An 8507-nucleotide genomic window follows, 5' to 3' on the forward strand; every position below is an offset into this window, starting at 1 on the left:
GAGAAATAATTAAAAAATAAAACTATGCTTTAATCTGACATATCCTGATTACAAATCGCTTTCAATAAAAAAATATATATTTGTTTTTGTTATTATTATTATTATTGCGTTTATAGAAATTGTTTAGAAATACATACACCCACAAAAAAACACTATTTATAATAAATTTTATGGTTTTATTTTGATTTGAATTGAAGAACTTGACCTAATGTCATTACTTACATAACTACTTCCGATAGAACTAATTCCACAAGTAATAAATTTCAATTCATCATTGATAATGGAACACACTCCAACAAATTAGAATGCTAATAGAACTTGTTCCAACTTGTTTTAGTAAAACGTTATGTAACTACTTCACTCCCCAAGATCTCGTTACAAAACTAACGAATTCCAATAAAAATTATTGCTAATAAAACTAGTTCCAAACTTTATAAGTATCTTTAGTTTTGACAATAGAAATAATCGTGTCCTGGTTATATACTTGCTCTTCCAGATTACCTTACAATCTTACAAATTCTCTTAATTGTTAAAATTAGGAAGACATTCGACGTTATGTCCCCTCTAAGACCTTCCTAGACTTGTGATCCTTTGTAACGCACTCAAAGGAAGGGAAATTCTATACTGACAAAGCAAAGTCCTCAATAAGAGGTATAGGACAATTGTGTACTTTAGACTGATCAATAGTCAGCACTAAAGACTGATCTATAGTTATGACTATAGATCGATTGATAGACTGATCTATAGTCAAGACTATAGACTAATCTATAGTCAAGACTATAGACTGATCTATAGTCAAGACTATAGACTGATCTATAGTCAAGACTATAGACTGATCTATAGTCAAGACTATAGACTGATCTATAGTCAATACTATAGAGTTATCTATAGTCAAGACTATATACTTATCCATAGTCAATAATATTGGCTGATCTATAGTCAAGACTATAGACTGATTTATAGTCAAGACTATAGACTGATCTATAGTCAAGACTATAGACTGATCTACAGTCAATACTATAGACTTATCTATAGTCAAGACTATAAAATGATCTATAGTCTAGACTATAGACTTATCTATAGTCTAGACTATTGACTGGTCTATATTCAAGACTATAGACTGATCTATAGTCAAGACTATAGACTGATCTATAGTCAAGACTATAGACTTATCTATAGTCAAGACTATAGACTTATCTATAGTCAAGACTATAGACTTATCTATAGTCAAAGCTATAGAGTGATCCGTATTCAAGACTATAGACTAATCTATAGTCAACACTATAGACTATGCTATGGTCAAGACTATGGACTAAACTATGTTGAAGATTATAGACTGATCTATAGTCAAGACTACAGACTGATATATAGACAAGACTATGGTGTAATCTATAGTCAAGACTATAGAGTAGTGTGTAGTCAAGACTATGGACTGATTTATATTCAAGACTGTAGACTGATGCATAGACCGATCTATTGTCACGAATATAGACTTATCTATTGTCAAGACTATGGACTAACCTATAGTGAAGACTGGTCTATAGTTAAGACTATAGAGTGGTCTATAGTCAGTTTGAAGTCTATAGTATATAGACCAGTCTATAGTCAAGACTATAGTCAAGACTATAGACTGGTCTAAAGTCAAGACTATAAACTGGTTTATAGGCAAGACTATAGACTGGTCTATAGTCAAGACTATAAACTGATCCATAGTCAAGACTATAAACTAATCCATAGTCAAGACTGTAGACTGATCCATAGTCAAAACAATATACTGATCTATAGTCAAGTCTATAGACTGATCTATATTCAAGACTATAGACTGATCTATAGTCAAGACTATAGACTGATCTATAGTCAAGACTACAGACTGATCTATAGTCAAGATTATAAAGTAATCTATAGTCAAGACTATAGACTAATTTATGGTCAAGACTATAGACTAATCTATAGCCAAGACCATATGCTAATCTATTGTCAAGACTATGGACGAAACTATGTTTAAGACTATAGACTAATCTATAGTCAAGACTACATACTGATCTATAGTCAAGACTACATACTGATCTATTGTCAAGACTATATACAAATCAATAGTCAAGACTATAGACTGATCTATAGTCAAGACTATAGACTGATCTATATTCATAGACTGATCTATAGTCAAGACTATAGATAGATCTATTTGCAAGACTATAGACTGATCTATAGGCAAGACTATAGACTGATCTATAGGCAAGTCTATAGACTGATCTATAGTCAAGACTACAGACAGATCTATAGTCAAGATTATAGACTGATCTATAGTCAAGATTACTGACTGATCTATAGTCAAGATTATAAAGTAATCTATAGTCAAGACTATAGACTAATTTATGGTCAAGACTATAGACTAATCTATAGCCAAGACCATAGGCTAATCTATTGTCAAGACTATGCACGAAACTATGTTAAAGACTATAGACTACTCTATAGTCAAGACTACATACTGATCTATAGTCAAGACTATAGACAGATCAATAGTCAAGACTACAGACAGATCTATAGTCAAGAATATAGACTAATCTATAGTCAAGGCTATAGACTGATCTATAGTCAAGACTATAGACTGATCTATAGTCAGCACTATAGACTGATCTATAGTCAACACTATAGACTGATCTATAGTCACAACTTTAGACTGATCTATAGTCAAGACTACAGAATGATCTATTGTCAAGACTATAGACTGATCTATAGTCAATACTATAGACTAATATATAGTCATAACTATAGACTGATCTAAAGCAAGACTATAGATCTATTGTCAGGCTATAAATAGTTAATAAGACTTTCATATAGTCAAGCCTGTAGGCTATTGTATTGTAAGCTGGTCCTATTCACTGGTCTGTAGACAAGGAAATAGACTGATCATAACTATAGAATAATTTATAGTTCAGATTGTAAGTCGATAACTAGTCAAGACCATAAACCGATCTGTAGTCAAGAGTGTAGTCTGACCTACAGACAAGACTATATAGTAATCAATGCCTACACTGATCTATTCTTTGAGCTTGGGTCAAGACTTTAGTGTTTCATTAAAATTTGTAAAAAAAACAGCAATAAAAATATAATTTAGCAAAAACAAATATAAATAAAAAGAATTTCCTTTTCATAAATATCTTTCAGTTAGTCATTTATATACTTCTTATACTTGTCTTGCAGCCTCCTGAAAGAAAGCATACTTTAAGGCTGTTTTTTAAAAAAAATCTAAAGTATGCCAGATATGAAATAATATAATAATATTAAGTGCATGAGTTAATAACAAAAAAAATCTTTAAATTCTTGTATTTTATAGAATTGTAGAAAAATTACTTAACTATAGACCTAATAATTTCTTTAAAAGTGTAAAGAGAGTAAAAAAAAACAAAACATGTGCCTTTTTTGTACGATATAATATAATGTATTATAAATTGAAAATAAAACTCTAATTAAAAATAAAAATAATTATAATTAATTTATAATAATGTATATCATATAATATAAATATAAAATAAAAAAACCAAAATTATCAATAAAATATTTAAATTGTAATTCAAAATATAGAAAACTAATTGTTTTAAATTGTTTTAAAGTAGAAAAAGTTTTACATGGACGGGCAGACAGACGGACGGACGGACGTATAGACAGGCAGACGGACGGACAGATAGACAGATAGATAGACATAGGTGGCAAGATTGAGAAAGTGATTCTAGCAGATTTAAGGTAAGTGGTGATCCGTTATTTTTAACATCAGCCAAAACTTATAATCCCAATTTCCTCCCCTTAATAAAATTCAAACAATATAATTTTTCGAAATCATAATTTAATTAAATTTATTTTACAAATGAACAATTGTAGTTTGTAAATTTTTTTATCTTTTAAAAAAATTATTAAATTTAAAAAAATAATAATAATAATACACAAACAAACAACCAAAAGATAACTATAACAGCCTATAAATATGCTACAAATAGAAAAAAACTTACATTTATTTAAAAATGTAAATATTTGTTTAAAAAAATTATTTTTTTTTTCTTATCAACTTTTTTTCTTATCAACAATTTTATTTGTTTATAGTAAAAATTATTATTATAATCATTTCAATCGGCCTAACACAAACAAACACTTACAAACTTATTATTAAAATACATAAAAACAAATAACAATTATGCATAAACTTTTACAAAAATAAAAATTAAAAAAAAATTTATAAAAAAAAATAAAACAATAAATTTATATAAAATTTTTATATTGAAATTAATTGAAAACAAATATGTATGTAAAACCAATTAAAAGAAAAAAAGATAAAAATGTTTAAAGTGTGTAAAAGGTTATTGCAACAAATTTAAAAATATTGCCTAGCTTAAGGCAACTGTAAAAATTTAACAACATTTTTAAAAAGTTTTAAATTGAAAATTAAAATTTAAGCAGAGATTTTTTTAAAGAAATTATAAACAACAATAAAACAATAATTTATTAAATGAAATAAAAACTCAAAATAAACTAGTATTTTTAAGATTTCGTACAAATTGAATAAAAGAATTTTCGCCTAACGATAGACATGTTGTTTATACCATCATTATGTACGAATAATATGGTCGTAGACACACAAAATTAATACAATTTGGACTCTTATAAGATTCTAAAAAGTATTTCACTCGATAGTCTTCTTTAATATATTAATGTTCATAACGGTGGAGCGTGAGAGATGAAAATTTCCACAACTATGTACTGATAAGGTTTCATTTACATTGTAAATAGGCAATGAAGATCCACGATTTCAACTAGTCCCTACATAAACCATAAGCCCCATATAAGGTACTCTATTCTACTCATACTCTTCCCTTACTCTACTCTTAATCTACTCTTAATCTACACTTACTCTACTCTTACTCTACTCTTACTCTACTCTTACTCTACTCTTACTCTACTCTTACTCTACTCTTACTCTACTCTTACTCTACTCTTACTCTACTCTACTCTTACTCTACTCTTACTCTACTCTTACTCTACTCTTACTCTACTCTTACTCTACTCTTACTCTACTCTTACTCTACTCTTACTCTACTCTTACTCTACTCTTACTCTACTCTTACTCTACTCTTACTCTACTCTTACTCTACTCTTACTCTACTCTTACTCTACTCTTACTCTACTCTTACTCTACTCTTACTCTACTCTTACTCTACTCTTACTCTACTCTACTCTACTCTACTCTACTCTACTCTACTCTACTCTACTCTACTCTACTCTACTCTACTCTACTCTACTCTACTCTACTCTACTCTACTCTACTCTACTCTACTCTACTCTACTCTACTCTACTCTACTCTACTCTACTCTACTCTACTCTACTCTACCTACTCTACTCTACTCTACTCCTACTCTACTCTACTCTACTCCTACTCTACTCCTACTCTACTCTTACTCTACTCTTACTCTACTCTTACTCTACTCTTACTCTACTCTTACTCTACTCTTACTCTACTCTTACTCTACTCTTACTCTACTCTTACTCTACTCTACTCTACTCTACTCTACTCTACTCTACTCTACTCTACTCTACTCTACTCTACTCTACTCTCTACTCTACTCTACTCTACTCTACTCTACTCTACTCTACTCTACTCTACTCTACTCTACTCTACTCTACTCTACTCTACTCTACTCTACTCTACTCTACTCTACTCTACTCTACTCTACTCTACTCTACTCTACTCTACTCTACTCTACTCTACTCTACTCTACTCTACTCTACTCTACTCTACTCTACTCTACTCTACTCTACTCTTACTCTACTCTACTCTTACTCTACTCTACTCTTACTCTACTCTTACTCTTACTATACTCTTACTCTACTCTTACCATTACTCTTACATTACTCTTACTCTACTCTTACTCTACTCTTACTACTCCTTAACTCTACTCTTACTCTACTCTTACTGTACTCTTACATCCTACTCTTACTCTACTCTTACTCTACTCTTACTCTACTCTTACTCTACTCTTACTCTACTCTTACTCTACGCTTACTTCTACTCTTACTCTACTCTTACTCTACCTCTTACTCTACTCTTACTCTACTCTTACTCTACTCTTACTCTACTCTTACTCTACTCTTACTCTACTCTACTCTTACTCTACTCTTACTCTACTCTTACTCTACTCTTACTCTACTCTTACTCTACTCTTACTCTACTCTTACTCTACTCTTACTCTACTCTTACTCTACTCTTACTCTACTCTTACTCTACTCTTACTCTACTCTTACTCTACTCTTACTCTACTGTTACTCTACTCTTACTCTACTCTTACTCTACTCTTACTCTAGTCTTACTCTACTCTTACTCTACTCTTACCCTACTCTACTCTTACTCTACTCTTACTCTGCTCTTACTCTACTCTTACTCTACTCTTACTCTACTCTTACTCTACTCTTACTCTACTCTTACTCTACTCTTACTCTACTCTTACTCTACTCTTACTCTATTCTTACTCTACTCTTACTCTACTCTTACTCTACTCTTACTCTACTCTTCCATTACTCTTACTCTACATTTTCTGTACTCTATTCTTAATCTCCTCTTACTAAAGAAAGTATCGTTTAGGATAACACTTTTAGAGCAGATGGACAGACGGAGAGACGGACAATATAATACTGTACAACTTTTAGTACAACAAACTAGGAAGTCATAGATTAAAATTAAAAACATTTATTCCAACCACACACTTTTATTTAAATCTTGATTTATAAGATTTAATTGTAAAAGACCTTGGCATTTAATTTTTAAAATATTTTAATTTATAATCAAAAATTATGCAAAAATAGATTTAACACAAATATATGTAAAATGCATATTAAGTTCTATATTAATTATAAATCATATAGTTTTTTTTCTATGTATAGGCTGTATGTAATCAATTTGGCATTGTTATTTAATTAAGAATTATTTATTATTTGCCATAAAGTAATAAATAGTTGTATTTGTTTTACAAATAATATATGCTTGTTACGACTAAATTTAATAATTTAAGGTTATGAACCATTGTATAAAAGATAGTTGAGGCACTTTTTGGCTAGAGACAATAATGAGCTCCACATCCATATAGGTTGGGTTCCCAGTTGAAATAATGGACTGATTTTCAACAATTTTCAATTGGATCCAGAATATGTGTCAACATCAGCACAAACGCATAATATCCTCCCCACTATAGTGTAGGGTATAATTAAAAATTTAATGTTATTGCTAATATTAATTACAAATACATTAGTATTAAGTTTAAATATTAAATAAAGAAAAAAATATTGATTAATTTTATTAAATATCAGAATGAAAAGAGTTTAATTCTTGGAAAATCTAAACATTCAGAGGTAAGTCAAAAGGTGTGTTTTTACAGGATTTTAAGTTTCATTAGATATCAAAACAGCCAGTTTCTAGACACTTTTTGATTATATTAGGTTTACTCTGAGTCCATTTTTAGATTCAGAGTGGGGTTTTACCTAAAATGTCACTTTCTAGCCAGATTCTGTCGCACTCTGAATCTGAATTTAATTTAATCTCATAATTTTCAAAGAATTTTCTACTACATTAGGGGGTTTATGTCTTGACTATTGAAAAAATGTGCTAGCCAAGACAAAACCCTCACATTTTACAAAAATCTGGATGTAAAATGAAATTTTGTGGGATATTAGGTTCAAAATTTGTGTTCTGAAATTTTTCTGAAATATTGGACCTAGATCAATTCTGAAACCATTTTCGGATTCAGCATAGATTTTAGTCTTAAATGACATATCATCAAAATTCCCGAAATTTTTTTATTTTAAGCAATTTGTGGTATTATATCGGGATCTTGAGGCCTAGAGTTCCAAGAATTTGATATTAAAGATAAGTATTTAAGCAGCATCCGAAAATGAACTCATAGTGGATCTGAGACCAATATTTCATTAAAAATTTCCGAACTAAATTTTAGCCCGATTTTACTACAAAATTTTATGTTTTCTCAATATTTTACAAAATTTCCCCCACATTTGGGGGTTTTGTCTTGACTAATGAATTTTTTGTTAGCCAAGACAAGAACCTCCCATATTTCAAAAATCTTGATGGGAAATGAAATTTCGTAGGATATTTGGTTCAAAATTTATGTGCTGAAATTTTTCCGAAATTTTGGACCTAGATCAATTCTGAAACCATTTTCGGATTCAGCAAAGATTTTAGTCTTAAATGACAAATTTCAGTTGCCCTCGTCCTTAAGATCCCAGAATTATAGTACAAATTGTTCAAAATAAAAAATTTTCGGGAATTTTGATGAAGCAGTGGACCTAGGTCCATTCTGAGTCCATTTTCGGATTCAGCATGCGATTTTACCAGAAAGGTGAGTTTCCAGCCAGATTCGCCCAGTAGTTTTCGAGTTTAAAGTAAACAAAAAAATAAATTTGAGATTTTGCTGTAGTATGGGTCCTAGGTCGAACGGTTATCAAAATTTCT

The sequence above is a fragment of the Lucilia sericata genome, unplaced genomic scaffold, assembly GCF_015586225.1.
Source record: "Lucilia sericata isolate MDLA Ls3-8-SP2 unplaced genomic scaffold, ASM1558622v1 Contig000674F_arrow, whole genome shotgun sequence".
Classification (NCBI taxonomy): Eukaryota; Metazoa; Arthropoda; class Insecta; order Diptera; family Calliphoridae; genus Lucilia; species Lucilia sericata.